This window comes from Globicephala melas, chromosome 17, assembly GCF_963455315.2.
Source record: "Globicephala melas chromosome 17, mGloMel1.2, whole genome shotgun sequence".
Taxonomy (NCBI): Eukaryota; Metazoa; Chordata; class Mammalia; order Artiodactyla; family Delphinidae; genus Globicephala; species Globicephala melas.
In genome coordinates this window covers 11,637,127-11,653,411 of record NC_083330.1, presented here as the reverse complement: position 1 = coordinate 11,653,411, position 16,285 = coordinate 11,637,127, and the positions used below count along the sequence as shown (strand labels likewise).

General features: G+C 43.5%; 1 non-coding gene and 1 pseudogene across 1 annotated transcript; one reads left to right on the top strand and one right to left on the bottom strand.

Moving 5' to 3' along the window:
* Window positions 1–88: 88 nt before the first annotated feature.
* TRNAY-GUA (transfer RNA tyrosine (anticodon GUA)) lies at window positions 89–179 on the bottom strand. Its single transcript is given in 2 exon segments — window positions 89–124; window positions 143–179. It is a non-coding gene; the product is annotated as a tRNA-Tyr (tRNA).
* A 13,439-nt stretch (window positions 180–13,618) lies between these two features.
* On the top strand, window positions 13,619–14,480 carry LOC115854976 (protein ILRUN pseudogene; annotated as a pseudogene).
* The last annotated feature ends 1,805 nt before the right edge of the window (window positions 14,481–16,285 follow it).

The window sequence follows — 16,285 nt, the reverse complement described above, 5'->3', positions numbered from 1 at the left end:
TGTTATTTGGAAAGTAATGTATTATCAGAGAAATCCTTATGCGGAAAGGACCATAAATCATAGGAAGCTCGACAAAAACGTCCTTGTCTCCTTCGAGCCGGAGTCGAACCAGCGACCTAAGGATGCCTCTTAAGGGTATTAACTACAGTCCTCCGCTCTACCAGCTGAGCTATCGAAGGGACGTGCAGAGTCCGTGCCCCCGCCCCCTGAGATTCAATACCTAGGAACCAGAGCGCGCTCAACCCTTACGCAGAGATGAAACTGAGCATGCGTAATGGAGGGAGTGGGGCGCGAAGGGAGTACGTGCCCGAATGTTGTTTTACGCGTGCGCAGAAAGACTACCCGGCGGTGGCTCGCGGAGCCTGACTGCGGTAGAGGAGTGAGTTCCTGAATGCGGTAGGAGTGAGTTCCGAACTTTCGTGTCAAGACTCAAGACTCCTCCGCGTGTCTGTCGCAGTTTTTCTTTACTCCCGGTGTTAGGGGAGTTACTGTCGTGTGTGGTTTCCCTATTCTGTAACCTTTATGTCTCCTCACCCCTCGTGTGAGGGGTCCGTGGTGCAGGGTGATGCGTCCGACTACGAATCAGAGGACCGTAGGTACGATTCCTTCCAGTCCTGGCGTTTTTGTCCCCTTAGTTTTCAAAATCAGAGACTTTTACTACTTTGGGGTTCTCCCAAGCACAAATGCCGAGAGTTTACCACACCTCGAGGGCGGAGAGCCACCAGGCTTGGTTTCCGATGCCGCCTGTCGAACTTTCGAGATGTTGAGGGGTTCGCGAACACTAATAACGGGACGCCGGTAGCCGGGCGAGGAGGACGGCGCGGGGCAGAGCCGAGGAAAGGAGGGGCGGTTCCCGCGGGCTCCAGGTAGGAAGTGGGGAGGGAGCCCCAAGGTCAAGCCCGCAGTTCCCAGGACAAAGCTGGTTAATGTCGCGGGGCTGCGTCTACCGCGGCTCAGCTCGTCAGGTCTTGGAAGGTATTTGAAGACGTTGCAGTCACCCAGTTACTAAACCACGCCAGCCATGCCCGACAATGCAGAGGGAGCAAAGTTATTTACAAGGTTCTTTGGAGCCCGCTCCCATTTTACATTTCATTTAACAAACCCCTTCTTGGTTGTCAGCAGAGCAGAAAAACCGTCTAATGATTTGGGTTCTGCCCTCAAGGACCTTTCAACCAAGAGGGCATAATGTTGGTTTGAGCAAACTGAGTTTTTATTTTGAAGTTATTGATCTTATTTGTGGAAAGGGGTTTAGAATTAGTTCTTAAGTCTCCCCAAGTAAGGTAACAGCTCCCCAAAGTAAAAGTTTTAATACAATGTGAGGATGAGTTAAGGAAGAGAAAATGCGAGGTTAGGGAAAAGGGCTAGTCATTAAGTGGGAAAGCGGCTTCCTTAAGGCCACACAAACATGGTTAAAAGGAGTTAAAAATTTAGAGGGTGGGGCAAGCACAGGCTATTTGAACGAAATGGTGTGCTTTATTTTTGTTTCATTTTGCCATTTTTCGCACGTAACAAGCCGGTAGCTCTTTAAAGTTATATAGTGTCTCCGAGAGTTAAAAAAAATACTATTTCTGTGAGAGGCGGGGGAGATGTGTCGCACCCCTCCCCCGAAGTTTATGGAAAGAACCTTGTAAATTAGGCTAAGAGGAAAGGGCCTTCATTTTATTCGCACTGTCTTATTTTATAGGGTGGCAAGTCAGGTGTTTATTATCTGCAGAGGCCACTGTTGTGGCCATCACTGCACTGTGGCGGAATCCTGGCCCCTTGGTGTAACCCCTTCCTGATGCACCCTCTTCCAAAACAGCCAGCCAGATAAGAGTGACGCGTTCCAGGAGGGCCAAGATGTTTCTTGATTTCTGGCCCTCTTACTTGTGATAGAAATCCACACAGAGCTAATGTAAGCAAGTGGCATATATTACGGTGATACAGGAGTGTCCCGCGGAAACCATGGAGGAGTGGTAACTAAGCCTCCTTGTGGTTTTCCTCAGCGCCTCTCAGCTTCTCTCTCTGCTTCTCTAGTGCACACAGTTGGAAACATGGTGCTGCACCCCTCCATCCCCACTACCCTAAAAATTCCTGACCTTTATCCCTTAGTCTATTGCCGAAGATTGAATATTTAGTCCCTCTGCCTGGCCCCAAATTTATATGTTGAAAACCTAATGCCCAACTGATGGTATTAGGAGGTGGAGCCTATGGGAAGTGATTAAGTCGTGATGTCACAGCCCTCATGAATGGGATTAGTGCCCTTATGAAAGAGGCCTCAGAGAGATGCCTCCTCTCTTCTAGTCATGTGAGCATACGGTGAGAAGGGTTGGACACATACGATTGCATCCCTCTTTCCTAGGATGCCAGTGAAAGATAATAAAGATATACAAGAAGAAAAAGTCTCCTGCCACATGGAAAACGAAGTAGGTACAATCAGCAAACCTGAGCTTTAAAATAATTTCTGGGATTGTGGAAAGCAAGTGAGATTGAATAGATACATGGCCCAAAATGGAGAAAATCACAGCTCAGAATACACGTTCTAGAAGCTTGTAGAAAACCATTTTCCCTATGGAGCTCCGAAGAGGCTTCAGGCACAGAGGCAGCAGCTCAGATGTCGGAGGCCCACAACAATGTGCAGCTGCTGCAGCCTTTGCCCCAGCTGGAGCTACCTGGAGAACTGCTTAAGCAGAGTAGATTTGCCTGGGGAGAGCCTATGGGGTGAGTATAGGGCTGGGGAGAGAGGCAGAGTAGAGCCTAATAATAAGAGACCTGGAGAGAAAGAAAGGCTGCCCCACCCCACTGGCAATTAAGTTGGCAGTTTGGAGCATCTTGGGCCAGCACCATAGAAATGAAAAACCCTGCTTATCCCCAGGACCCAGGCATTTTACAAACCCCAATCAACGTAGTCCTTGATTCATGAATATGAACATATGTCTACTAGACATTTGAGAGGAAACAAAAACAACTTAAAGTCCAAGATGAACAAACAAAATAACTGATCCAGGAGGAAACAGATGATGCAAGGAATAATACAAAACCACTTTTTAAAATGCTAATTGATGTTCTCAGGGACACCAGAACAAGGTGGTATTAAAAGGAGCAAGGAGAGAAAAGTTGACTTCTTGAAAACTAAGAGTGATTGCTAAGGTGAAAAATAACACTGATTATGGCAAAAGATCAAATTTCGAGTTATAGAAGATAGAATGGAAAATATCTCCCAGGACACCAGAATAGAGAGAGCAGAAAATACACACCTAAAAGCATGGCGGATAGACCCAGAAGACACAATGGCTATCTAGTCAGAGTTCCAGAAAGGGAAAACAGAGACAACGTAAGGAAAGGAATGTAAGAAAGACATTAGTTATTGAAAGGGCCATCCAAGTAGGCTGAATGAAAAACAGCTGTGTCTGGACACAGCCTAGTGGAATTTTAAAGCATTGAGGATAAAGATGAAACCCCCAAAGCTTTCATAGATGGGGAAAAAACAAACAAAAAAACAGGCTAGCTACAAAGGAATTAGAATCAGATTATGATCAGATTTCTTATCAGAAATACTGGATGCTAGAATACAATAGAGCAAGGCCTTCAAAGTTCTGTGGGGAAATAATTTTGAACCTACAATTGTATAACCAATCAAAGTAGCAATCCATATGAGGACAAATAGATAATTCACACAAAGTCTCAAAGTTTAAATCCCGTGATTCCTTTGTGAAACAAATTTAAAAAAAAAATATTAGTTGAGGTTCTTATAATGATTGGTTTCTCCAGGAAGCAGAAGCTGACACAGAATTAGAGTACAAAAGTTTACTGGACGGTAACATCCGTGAACAGAAAAGGGGAAGACACAGTATTGGGTGGGGGTAGCCATCAGACAGTGACGCAGACCTGACAAAGTCTCTGCCAGCCCCCTTTGTAGCTGCAGAGCAGATTTCCCTTTAGTGGAGTCCTGAGTGGGGCAGAAATGGCTAGGCCCTTATACAGCCTCCTTGTCAGAAGCTGACAACCTTGGCCAGGGAACTGAGGTGAATCCTGAAGAAGTTAACGCCAGGAGGCTCTCAGTTAACCATCCTTCTTGCAGCTGGGCAGTGAGTCCTTTCTGGAAAGGCAGTCTAGGAGCAAATACTCTATGTCTGCCACAGATGTACTTCATCAAAACAAAAATCCAAGAAAGAGGAGTACCCAGGATTTAAAAAGAAGAAAGGGACCAACTCAGGAACTCAACGTAAATCCCAGATTAACAGTGATGCAACAAGCCAAGAAAGCAATCAGGACGAATTAGGAAAAAACAGAAGAGGTCAGAGGGCTCAAGGAAGATGATCTTTGAAGAAGAAAATGGATTCTTTCATAGTGAACGTGACGAAGGACCAGGAAGAGCTTAGGGATGTGATAAAGGCATATTGATTTTCTCAGCAAACCAAAACTAGGAATTTCTAAAAAAGTACATAGAGCTTCATAAAAAACTCATGGTCCAAATATACGGCAAACTGAAAACTGGCATGATTTTGAGAAATTGATGACCTGTGTTGTGGGCTAACGTATGCCCCCCCACTTATATTGAACCTCGAACTTTCAGAATGTGACTATACTTGGAGATAGGGCCTTTAAAGAGACAATTAAAATGGAGTTGTTAGCGTGGGTCTTCATCCACTTTGACTAGTGTCCTTATAAGATGAGGATATAGGGAGAGGGAGAGACACCAGACACACAGACAACCACGTGAACACACGGCAAGAAGGCACGCACCTGCAAGCCCGGGAGAGAGACCTCAGAAGAAACCAAGCCTGCTGACATCTTTATCCTGGACCTCTTGCCTCCACAACGGTGAGAAAACAAACTGTTGTGTAAGCCACCCAGTCTGTGGGATTTTGTTATGGTAACCCTAGCGAACGAATACAGGCACGGTGAGGAAAGAGAAGTTTGCTTTCTTTTCTGCATCCATCGGTATGGTTTCCATGTTTGTTTGACCACATGCAAACACGTGTGGGGCAGACAGTCCCATAGTTGTCATCTAATACAGCATTTAATAACAGTTGCATTTATTTGTTTGTTTATTTGGTAGTGTTTGTAAATGCTTGGCATTCTCGTTATTAGCAATAGAGTGTTTTTGCATTCTTTTTTTTGAAGTTATTTTATTATTTTTTATACAGCAAGTTGTTATTGGTTATCTATTTTATACATATTAGTGAATACATGTCAATCCCACTCTCCCAATTCATCCCACCACCACCACCCCCAACACTTGCCCCGCTTTCCCCCCTTGGTGTCCATACGTTTGTTCTCTACATCTGTGTCTCTGTTTCTGCCGTGCAAACCGGTTCATCTGTACCATTTTCCTAGGTTCCACATACATGCGTTAATATACAATATTTGTTTTTCTATTTCTGACTTACTTCACTCTGTATGACAGTCTCTAGATCCATCCACGTCTCTACAAATGACCCAGTTTCGTTCCTTCTTATGGCTGAGTAATATTCCATTGTATATATGTACCACATCTTCTTTATCCATTCATCTGTCAATGGGCATTTAGGTTGCTTGCATGACCTGGCTATTGTAAATAGTGCTGCAGTGAACACTGGGGTGCATGTGTCTTTTTGAATTATGGTTTTCTCAGGGTATATGCCCGGTAGTGGGATTGCTGGGTCATATGATAATTCTATTTTTAGATTTTTAAGGAACCTCCTTACTGTTCTCCATAGTGGCTGCATCAATTTACATTCCCAACAATAGTGCAAGAGGGGTCCCTTTTCTCCACACCCTCTCCAGCATTTGTTGTTTGTAGATTTTCTTATGTGCCCATTCTAACTGGTGCAAGGTGATACCTCATTGTAGTTTTGATTTGCATTTCTCTAATGATTAGTGATGTTGAGCAGCTTTTCATGTGCTTCTTTGCCATCTGTATGTCTTCTTTGGAGAAATGTCTATTTAGGTCTTCTGCCCATTTTTGAATTGGGTTGTTTGTTTTTTTTTAATATTGAGCTGCATGAGCTGTTTATATATTTTGGAGATTAATCCTTTGTCTGTTGACTCATTTGCAAATATTTTCTCCCATTCTGAGGGTTGTCTTTTCGTCTTGTTTATAGTTTCCTTTGCTGTACAAAAGCTTTTAAGTTTCATTAGGTCCCATTTGTTTATTTTTTTTTCCCATTACTCTAGGAGATGGGTCAAGAAAGATCTTGCTGTGATTTATGTCAAAGAGCGTTCTTCTTATGTTTTCCTCTAAGAGTTTTATAGTGTCTCGTCTTACATTTAGGTCTTTAATCCATTTTGAGTTCATTTTTGTGTATGGTGTTAGGGAGTGTTCTGATTTCATTCTTTTACATGTAGCTGTCCAGTTTTCCCAGCACCACTTATTGAAGAGACTGTCTTTTCTCCATTGTATATCCTTGCCTCTTTTGTCATAGATTAGTTGACCATAGGTGTGTGGGTTTATCTCCGGGCTTTCTATCCTGTTCCATTGATCTATATTTCTGTTTTTGTGCCCGTACCATATTGTCTTGATTACTGAGGCTTTGTAGTATAGTCTGAAGTCAGGGAGTCTGATTCCTCCAGCTCTGTTTTTCTTTCTCAAGATTGCTCTTGCTATTTGGGGTCTTTTGTGTCTCCATACAAATTATAAGATTTTTTGTTTTAGTTCTGTAAAAAATGCTGCTGGTAATTTTATAGAGATTGCATTCAATCTTTAGTTTGCTTTGGGTAGTATAGTCATTTTCACAATATTGATGCTTCCAATCCAAGAACATGGTATATCTCTCCATCTGTTTGTGTCATCTTTGATTTCTTTCATCAGTGTCTTACAGGTTTTTTAAAAATTTTATTTATTTTGGCTGCGTTGGGTCTTTGTTGCTGCGCATGGGCCCTCTCCAGTTGCAGCGAGCAGTGGCCACTCTTCGCTGTGGTGCACGGGCTTTTCATCATGGTGGCCTTTCTTGTTGCGGAGCACGGCTCTAGGCACACGGCTCTAGGTACACGGGCTTCAGTAGCTGTGGTGCACGGGCCTAGTTGCTCCGCGGCATCCTCCCGGACCAGGGCTCGAACCTGTGTCCCCTGCATTGGCAGGTGGACTTAACCACTATGTCACCAGGGAAGCCTGTCTTATAGTTTTCTGAGTACAGGTCTTTTACCTCCTGAGGTAGGTTTATTCTTAGGTATTTTATTCTTTTTGTTGCAATGGTAATGGCTTTGTTTCCCAAATTTCTCTTTCTGATCTTTCGTTGTAAGTGTATAGGAATGCAAGAGATTTCTGTGCATTAATTTTGTATCCTGCAACTTTACCAGATTCACTGATTAGCTCTAGTAGTTTTCTGGTGGCATCTTTAGGATTCTTTATGTATAGTATAATGTCATCTGGAAACAGTGACAGTTTTACTTCTTTTCCAATTTGTATTCCTTTTATTTCTTTTTCTTCTCTAATTGCCATGGCTAGGACTTCCAAAACTATGTTGAATAATAGTGACGAGAGTGGACATCCTTGTCTTGTTCCTGATCTTAGAGGAAATGCTTTCAGTTTTTCACCATTGTGTTTGTCCTATATGGCCTTTATTATGTTGCGGTAGGTTCCCTCTGTGCCCACTTTCTGGAGCGTTTTTATCATAAATGGGTGTTGAATTTTGGCAAAAGGTTTTTCTGCATCTATTGAGATGATCATATGGTTTTTATTCTTCAATTTGTTAAAATGGTGTATCACATTGATTGATTTGCATATATTGAAGAATCCTTGCATCCCTGGAATAAATCCCACTTGATCATGGTATATAATCCTTTTACTGTGTTGTTGAATTCTGTTTGCTATATTTTGTTGAGGATATTTGTATCTATATTCATCAGTGATATTGGTCTGTAATATTCATTTTTTGTAGTATCTTTGGTTTTGGTGTCAGGGTGATGGTGGCCTCATAGAATGAGTTTGTGAGTGTTCCTTCTGCAATTTTTGGAAGAGTTTGAAAAGGATGAGTGTTAGCTGTTCTCTAAATGTTTGATAGAATTCACCTGTGAAGCCATCTGGTCCTCGACGTTTGTTTGTTGGAAGGTTTTTAATCACAGTTTCAATTTCTCGACGTTTGTTTTTAATCACAGTTTCAATTCCTCGACGTTTGTTTGTTGGAAGGTTTTTAATCACAGTTTCAATTTCAGTGCTTGTGTTCATATTTCTTCCTGGTTCAGTCTTGGAAGGTTATACCTTTCTAAGAATTTGTCCATTTCTTCCAGGTTGTCCATTTTATTGGCGTAGAGTTGCTTGTAGTAGTCTCTTAGGATGCTTTGTATTTCTGCAGTGTCTGTTGTAACTTCTCCTTTTTCATTTCTAATTTTATTGATTTGAGTCCTCTCCCTCTTTTTCTTGATGAGTCTGGCTAAAGGTTTATCAGTTTTGTTTATCTTCTCAAAGAACCAGCTTTTAGTTTTATTGATCTTTGCTATTGTTTTCTTTGTTTCTATTTCATTTATTTCTACTGTGATCTTTATGATTTCTTTCCTTCTACTAACTTTGGGTTTTGTTTCTTCTTCTTTCTCTAGTTGCTTTAGGTGTAAGGTAGATGGTCCATTTCAGATTTTTCTTGTTTCTTGAGGTAGGCTTGTATTGCTATAAATTTCCCTCTTAGGACTGCTTTTCCTGCATCCCATAGGTTTTGGATCGTCGTGTTTTCATTGTAGTTTGTCTGTAGGTGTTTTTTGATTTCCTCTTTGATTTTTTCAGTGATCTCTTCGTTATTTAGTAACGTATTGTTTAGCCTCCATGTGTTTGTGTGTTTTACGTTTTTTCCCCCATAATTGATTTCTAATCTCATAGAAAAGATGTGGTCAGAAAAGATGCTTGATTTGATTTCAGTTTTCTTAAATTTACCAAGGCTTGATTTGTGACCCAAGATGTGATCTATCCTGGAGAATGTTCCGTGTACACTTGAGAAGAAAGTGTAATATGCTGTTTTTGGATGGAATGTCCTATAAATATCAATTAAATCTATCTGGTCTATTGTGTCATTTAAAGCTTGTGTTTCCTTACTAATTTTCTCTCTGGATGATCTGTCCATTGGTGTAAGTGAGGTGTTAAACTCCCTCACTGTTATTGTGTTACTGTTTATTTCCTCTTTTGTAGCTAGCTGTTAGCAGTTGCTTTATGTATTGAAGTGCTCTTATGTTTGGTGCATATATATTTATAATTGTTTTTTCTTCTTCTTGGATTGATCCCTTGATCATTATGTAGTGTCCTTCCTTGTTTCTTGTAACATTCATTATTTTAATGTCTGTTTTACCTGACATGAGTATTGCTACTCCAGCTTTCTTTTGATTTCCATTTGCATGTAATATCTTTTTCCATCCCCTCACTTTCAGTCTGTATGTGTCCCTAGGTCTGAAGTGGGTCTCTTGTAGACAGCATATATATGGGTCTTGTTTTTGTATCCATTCAGCGAGCCTGTGTCTTTTGGTTGTAGCATTTAATCCATTCACGTTTAAGGTAATTATCGATATGTAAGTTCCTATTACCATTTTCTTAATTTTTACGGGTTTGTTTTTGTAGGTCCTTTTTTTCTCTTGTGTTTCCCACTTAGAGAAGTTCCTTTAGCATTTGTTGTAGAGCTGGTTTGGTGGTGCTGAATTCTCTTAGATCTTGCTTGTCTGTAAAGCTTTTGATTTCTCTGTTGAATGTGAATGAGATCCTTGCCAGGTAGAGTAATCTTGGTTGTAGGGTCTTCCCCTTCATCACTTTAAATATATCGTCCCACTCCCTTCTGGCTTGTAGAGTTTCTGCTGAGAAGTCAGCTGTTAATCTTATGGGAGTTCCCTTGTATGTTATTTGTCATTTTTCCCTTGTTGCTTTCAATAATTTTTCTTTGTCTTTAATATTTGTCAGTTTGATTACTACGTGTCTTGGCGTGTTTCTCCTTGGGTTTATCCTGCCTGGGACTCTCTGAACTTCCTGGACTTGGGTGGCTATTTCCTTTCCCATGTTAGGGAAGTTTTCGACTATAATCTCTTCACATATTTTCTTGGGTCATTTCTCTCTCTCCTCTCCTTCTGGGACCCCTATAATGTGAATGTTGTTTTGTTTAATGTTGTCCCAGAGGTCTCTTAGGCTGTCTTCATTTCTTTTCATTCTTTATTCAGTTCCGTGGCAGTGAATTCCACCATTTGGTCTTCCAGGTCACTTATCTGTTCTTCTGCCTCAGTTATTCTGCTATTGATTCCTTCTAGTATATTTTTCATTTCAATTATTGTATTGTTCATCTCTCTTTGTTTGTTCTTTGATTCTTCTAGGTGCTTGTTCTTTAATTCTTCTAGGTCTTTGTTAAACATTTCTTGCATCTTTTTGGTCTTTGCCTCCATTCTTATTCCGAGGTCCTGGATCATCTTCACTATCATTATTCTGAATTCTTTTTCTGGAAGGTTGCCTGTCTCCACTTCATTTAGTTGTTTTTCTGGGGTTTTATCTTGTTCCTTCATCTGGTACATAGCCCTCTGCCTTTTCATCTTGTCTATCTTTCTGTGAATGTGGTTTTTGTTCCACAGGCTGCCGAATTGTAGTTCTTCTTGCTTCTGCTGTCTGCCCTCTGGTGGATGAGGCTATCTACGAGGCTTGTAACAGTTGCTTTTAAATGAAGGAGCTGATGCCCAAAGATGTGAAATGGCTTACCTTCAGTAACAAAGTTGAACAACAGCAGATGAGAGTTCAGATCTCCTGAGTCACTAGCCAGGACTCCTTGCTTGGCACTACTTGTCGCCAATTGGACACTTGAGTTAGAAGGACTGGATGCTGGACTGCTCCCTGGGAGAAGGGAGGTTGAAAGGCAGTTTCTGATGTCAGGCAAGGTTCAGTGATGACCAGGATTCTGGGAGTAGGAAAGTGTTGGTTTATTCAAGGGGACTGTCTTTTCATCTCTTGAACCCAAAGATCAAGTTCCTGAAATTTGTTAACAATGGAGCTCCATGAAAATGCTGCCAAGATGCCCTGAGATCTGAAGGAAAAAGCCGTTGTTCAGCTTGGAAGAATACCTTACACACATCAACATGAGAGGGCTTTCACGCTCTTCCTTTCAGTTAAGGAGACCTTTTGCAGATCACAAGGCTCTACCAAGAAAGGTTAAGTAATTTCCTCAGACTGACCCTCCAAATTGGGGGAGGAGGGATGAATGCAGGTTTGCTGATTCCTCATCCATGGCTTTCTGTAAATATTTACTGTGTCCGGGAAGGTTATTTGTGAGAAAGCACAGAGATGATGTTTCCAAAGTCAGAAAGGGAACCATGCTGGAGAACTCCAGGGGAGCTACAGTTGATTCTTGTTATGCCTGCTAGTTAGGTTCTATAGAAGTCACCGCAAACAGTGATTTAGCGAATACGGAACCATTGCTTCTGGGGGAAATACAGGGTTAAGTTCCCTTAAGCCTCTGTTCACAACGTTTTCATCATTAAGTGATCAGTACACGACCTTGTTTTATGCATGTTTCTGTAAGGACACCTTATTTAATGCATACTACTGATCCAGTAACGTGGAACTCATGCCCAGCAGCACTGTTACTCATATCTGAAAGAAGCTTATCTAACATACAGATTTTTTCCATGAGGCACATCGTAATTTCTTGCACTTAGGAACACTAGGCAGCACTGTGCTTTTAAACATTTTAAATAGTGAAATTACCAACAAAAAGCACAAAAGTGCAAAACAAAGTGGCACTTGTTTACAGTAAGAAAGCTGAAACGAAAAGAACGTCGTCTTGTCGGTCTCAGCTGGGAGCAGGCACTCTGGGCAACTGGCATGTTTTGCTGTTCTGTATATCTCTGTGAATGACCACGAAAGCACCCTGAGTATTGATTTTGGGGTTACAAATAAATATTAGCAGGTAGGCAAATTTGCAAATGTGGAATCTGTGATCCTGAGAATTGACTATATTATTAAGTCACACTAAATCCTGAATTATATGCCGAATCACTACCTCGAAAGCTCTTAATGAGACTAACCCCCAGCTCCCCACCTCCAGTAAGCAGGTTAACAGGAGCCATTTGTACTACAGGGAGACAGCAAGACTGACCCATCCACTTCCCAGGGCTCCATAAGCCTCTGCAAACTCCCTTGCAGTCTTTCACACTCAGGGAAAGTAGAGCTCTCATCTTGTTCACACAGTGTCTTCCCCAAAGGTATGATTTGGGGGGTGGGGGAGGGAGGAGGAGGCTGTTGCAGGGAGATTTTCTTCAGAGATTCATATTCCTTTAACAGCCTTTTATTTACTCTCTACTACGTGTTAGGCATTGTTCTAGTGCTGGAGACGTAGCAGTAAACAAAACAGACAAATCCCTCCTCTGATGGAGCACACATTCTGCAGGGGCAGACAATAAATTGACCGTAAATAACATATAGAGTAGGTTCAACAGTGGTGAGTACCAGAGGGAGAAATAAAGCACAGGTAGATCCAGAGTGTGGAGGGTACTGTGCTTCTGACAGTGGAAAATTGACGTAGGAGAAAAGCAAAATAAATTGCTACAGTATATATACGTATACACACACACACACACATTTATTTTAAATGGTTGCAGATAAAATTCCTTTAGAAAAAGTTAAAGTTTGCTAAGTTGTATTTCCTTTGTACTATGAAGAAATAATAAAGGATTGCTAATTTAATAGTCTGACATAAGTAACGGTATATTTTTACTAATAGAAATTTCACAATTTGTACCTTATTTTGTACAATGGAGAAATTGAGTATAATTTCACTTTTATTATGAATAGATAACATTTGAAGTCATGAAAAGATTGTACATCTCATTGTATGAGTGGTATTGAAATGCCTTATTTTTATATATAATAGCAAAGGTTCTCATTCCAATCTTATGGAATCAGAATAATGGAACAGGATATATTAACTTGGATTTACAGACCTTTGTATTCACTTTTAGTAGGGAGGGGACAAGTTAGAATATACTGAGGGTAAACTCTGTTTTGACATTAAATAAGTATTGTTTCTGACTTTACAGAATTCACATATGTCTTAGGGCACCAGCGTGGTGTAGTAATTAAGCAGATAGATGGGAGAGCTAGACTACCTGAGTCCAAATGCTGGTTCTTCTGTTATTAATGGCACGAGTTAATGTCTCCAACTTTCGCATCTGTGAAATGGGAAATGATAGTACCTACCTCATAGGGCTGCTGTGAGGATTAAATGAGTCAATCTGTATTAAGCGCTACACTAAGAATAGGGTCTGGCACATAGGAAGCACCATACATATGTTTGTTTGTTATTAAAAAACATATTAAGTTTTCTTAACAGTATCTACACATCCTAGAAAATTGTGGCAGGAACTTTATCAGAATTTAAAAGTCACAGCTGTTTACCAATACCGACTACTCTAGAATCACTTTTTAAATTAAAAAAAAAAATCCACCTTGAGGCGGAGGCAGGGGAGAAGTGAGAGGTGGCCCGGCGGGGTGTCGGCGTTGGGGCGGGGGGGCGGGCAGCGCGAGAGTGAGCCCGTGGCTGAGTGAGTTTATCCCTGCGGGCGGTGAGAGGCCTGGGGCCTAACCCGGAGGAGCAGGGTCGCGGCGACAGCTAGCAGCGGCCCCCCTCGCGGTCCCCGGGCTCGGCGGCGCGGTAGCGGCCCAGTTGTGAGGAGGCGGAGAAGCGAGTGTCCGGCGCCAGCCACGGACAGCATGGACGTGGGCCCGGACCCTGGGCTGGTGCAGAAGTTCAGCTGCCTGGGCACCGCCGACAAGGTCGTGCTCGTCTCTGAGTTCCAGCGGTTGCTCGGCTTCCAGTTCAACCCGGCCGGCTGCGCCTTCCTCCTGGACATGACCAGCTGGAACCTACAAGGAGCAATTGGCGCCTGTTATGACTTTGAGAGCCCAAACATCAGTGTGCCGTCTGTGTCCTTTGTTGAAGATGTCACCATAGGAGAACGGGAGTCGATATCCCCTTATGCTCAATATATAAAAACATGGCGGATCCAAAATTCTGGGGCAGAGGCCTGGCCTCCAGGGGTTTGTCTTAAATATGTCAGGGGAGACCAACTTGGACATGTGAACATGGTGTTGGTGAGATTGCTAAACCCCCAGGAGATTGCAGATGTCAGCATCCAGATGTGCAGCCCCAGCAGAGCAGGAATGGATCAGGGACAGTGGCGGATGTGCACTGCTACAGGACTCTACTATGGAGATGTCATCTGGGTCATTCTCAGTGTGGAGGCGGGTGGACTTCTAGGAGTAGCACAGCAGCTGTCATCTTTTGAAACGGAGTTCCACACACAGCCACATCGCAAGGTAGCAGGAAACTTCACCCTGTTTGCCTCTCCCCAAAAGAACCGACATTCAGATGAAAACAAAAGACCCTGGGGGTTCCGGGTTCGACTCGATCAGCAAAAACACACGGGCTCCCGCGCCTGACCAAACCGAGCAAGATGAGAGTAGAGTCCCCCAGAACTCTGTAAATCTGTCCCCCAGCAGTCACGCAGACAACTTATCAGTCGTGACTTACAGTAAGGGGCTCCGCGGGCCTTACCCCTTCAGTCAGTCTTAAACGGGTGTCACCAAGAAGAAAAATTAACGAAAGACACAAGGCTTGACTCTGGGAGGGGAGGGCAAGGGGTTCCTCTGGATTGCAGACCACATCGCAGGGACCTGTGGCTCTGACCCCCATCCTGGAAGAAGAAGAATCAGAAAGACTAGTTTTGAGTAAACTCAGCGTGTGTGTGTGTGTGTGTGTGTGTGTGTGTGTGAACGCTGAGTGGTGGGAGTGGTGTTAAGGCGACCAAGAAGAAAGCCACTTTGGGTTTTGTTTATTAGGCGTCAGTCTAACAAGTCATCAGGGCGCTCGGGAAGGAAAAAAATGTTTAAAATGAGGGGAAAAAAGCCATCTTTTAAACAAAAATTATTTTGCCTACAGACAGCTTGTAGTTTTGAGCACATGTTAATTGTTTCCCCTCTTTCCCCACTTTTATTTTTTTAGATAAGGGATAACATTCTGTGTATAGACTAGCCGCTTGCTCTGGAAGCAATTCAGGTTCAAAGCTGGCACGGGCTGCTTGGGGGCTCTGTGGGTAGGTGCTATAGGAGGACGCCTGCCGTGCCACCTGATTCCACAGGACTCTGACCCCACTTGTTTTTAGTGGCATCAGCCTGTGGGTTATCACGCTTTTCCTCTTCTTTTCTCTTTAATCTTCTGTTGATTTACACCCTTGACGTTTATTCGTCAACCCTGTGGCTTCTTAGCATCAGAACCTCTTGAAGACCAAACTTCCTTGTGTGGCCGGCAGAGGAAGCCTGGAGGACAGATCTCAGGTGACGGGGGAGTTTGTGAGGCCGCGAGGTGACCTCCTGCACACGCTCGTGACAATTCAAATTGCTTTCCTTCCACGTTTCTCTTGGCGGAGAGAAACGCCATCCCGCTTACTGCTCTTTTGGGTTCTTGGTACACAGCGGCTCCCCATCCACTCTGCGAGCGGTGCCTCTGTGCTGTGTATATGTGCGTGCTGCGTGCACACACACACGGGTGTTGGTGCAGCTCACCAGCGAGTGTGCAGCAGGCGAATGTGAAGGTGTCCCCTGCTTCTCTGTTGTCACACGACTCCCTTCCCTGCGTTTCCCTCCAGTTGTCCTTTGTGGTGTTTTCGCAGCCTGTTAGTGGAGGCTGAGCTGTTAAGGTATGAAAATGGAGCCCCAGATGGGGAATTTGCCGTGGGGAAGGGCCACACTTACTGACTGCGTGATCTTGGAGACCACATTTTGCTGGGAATGAAAGGACCCGCTCCCTGGGCAGGATGCTTAGCTATTGAGAGGTGGCGGGCAAGGCACAGCCCAGCCGGAGCACAGGTTGGTTGGCTGGCTGCTCCCTGGGACAGGTGGCCCCACTGGCATCCCGCGCGTTCCGAGCAGGTTGAGATGTGGATATCTCCACGGGAAGCTCAAAGCAGGCCAGAACAGCTGTGTGCCAAAGATACAGGAGTATGCAAAGTCCCTCTTCTCTTCTCCCCCCCGTCCTTCCCTCGAGTCTTGGTTCGTTTGGTAACCGGGCATACGGATCTAGGGTGCCATTGCTGGGTCACCTGCCTGTTGCCACACCCCCATCCCCCCCGGCTGTGAGACAGCAGGGAGTCCAACTCGCTGATTGGCCACAGGGGTCATGTGGCCTGGGTGTGGCTGAGAGTCTGTCTGGCTCTGTCTGGGTGTCTGAGTTCCCAAAACGCCTGTTGTTTGTTCCTCCTCGTCCACTTCTGAGACGGTTATGTTTTTCAAGCTTGACTGTGAGAGAAAAGCTTGTATGAAATTCTCCCTTTGCCTTCCCCCCTCACCCCAAATAAAAGGGGGCGTAAACATTGGTCCACT